A 1,494-nucleotide genomic window follows, 5' to 3' on the forward strand; every position below is an offset into this window, starting at 1 on the left:
TACCTTCATCTTTTATGTTTACTAAGGGAGACCTCACTAAGCTGTATTTTTTTCAACATTTACCTTCAAGAGGAGAAAAAAAAGGTATTTCAAATTACTAGAATAAATCTAGTATTTGCTCTGGTTGTAGCCGTTTCGATTTTCCACTTAAACACGGGTAATAAGAAAGGGATATGACATTTCTCAAATGACTCAAGTCACTGTGTTTCTTTATTTTCACACTCCCAAACAGCGAGGACTCTACGTTTTACCGACATTTCATTCACCCTTATACAGCTATTTTTAGCTCTGAATGTACCTGCTCAAAGGTTTTTAGGAGCTGATGATAGCCCGGATATGGACGGTACGGAACACAATACTATTGCAGCAGACAGTTAACGGCTTGGTATTTAAAAGAAATCAACATTGCATTGAAAACGAAGGGGAAAAAAAATAGAGAGAATTCATCCATTGTTTGTAATATTGAGCTGCCGCTTCCCGGGGCAGGAATCCTCTTGATAAGGTGTAGGTTCTTCTTTTGTGAAAATAGCAAAGTGGTGAATCACCAGACGGTGTTATCCGGGATAAAAACTTACACAATCAACATTCATTCATTGAAACCCAGAAATGAGTTTTGCGTTAAGTGTCCTGGCTACTCAATATACCCTCAAAAGACCGAATTTTCTGGTTTAACTCCCCGTAAAATTCAAAATTCAGTACACTCCAGATTCTATTTCCCAATCAATTTTATCTAATTACGAGGCAAAGACGATAATTACTGCACGTATTAACACTAAAAGCAGCTTTACTGTAATTGCAGTTATCCTGACTTCCGAATCTAACAAACGAAAGCTATTTCGTCAAGGTTACATTGAAAATGCACTGACAGGAACATCAGTCTTCGGAAGGGACACGTCGGTGCTTTGTTCCACTGAAATAGAGAAGCATAAAGAAAGTAACATCGCCTTTCACACACGCTGCTAAAGCACAAACGTCTCCCCAAAAGGCAGTAGCTGAGACACCGAGACTGCTGAAGAGAGACTAAGCAGGGTGATTTCGGAGGGAAGCGGCTCAGCCGAGGGAGCCAGCTCTGCATCAGCGTCTGGGACCATGGGACGAAACTGTGTTACTTCCTCGGATTTAATATCCATTTACTCTGAGACCAAGCGTTCAAATCACTCTGTTTTTCACTTCTTCTGTAGAGAACCTTCTATAGAACAAGATTTCATGCCAGCTGTGCCCATTTAGCTTACAGTAAAATTTTAATTTACAATATAAACCGAAGGTTTCTCTCTGCCGAGGTCTCTGCGGCTTCACGCCGCTGACTTTCAGCGGTCGCATTTCCCTCATTTCTGCCCCTTCTGACGGGAAACTCCGCCAGCCTGTAGGGCAGACGCCCCCCTCCCCTCCCGGAAAGAAACGGGGTGCATCGGCGGTAAATTTCGTGAGGAAAAAGTCGGTTTTGGACCTTGAAGAAACACAACGGGCGCGGCGGCGGGCGGCGGAGCGGGGCTC

The sequence above is a fragment of the Corvus brachyrhynchos genome, unplaced genomic scaffold (assembly GCF_000691975.1).
Source record: "Corvus brachyrhynchos isolate BGI_N302 unplaced genomic scaffold, ASM69197v1 scaffold56, whole genome shotgun sequence".
Classification (NCBI taxonomy): domain Eukaryota; kingdom Metazoa; phylum Chordata; class Aves; order Passeriformes; family Corvidae; genus Corvus; species Corvus brachyrhynchos.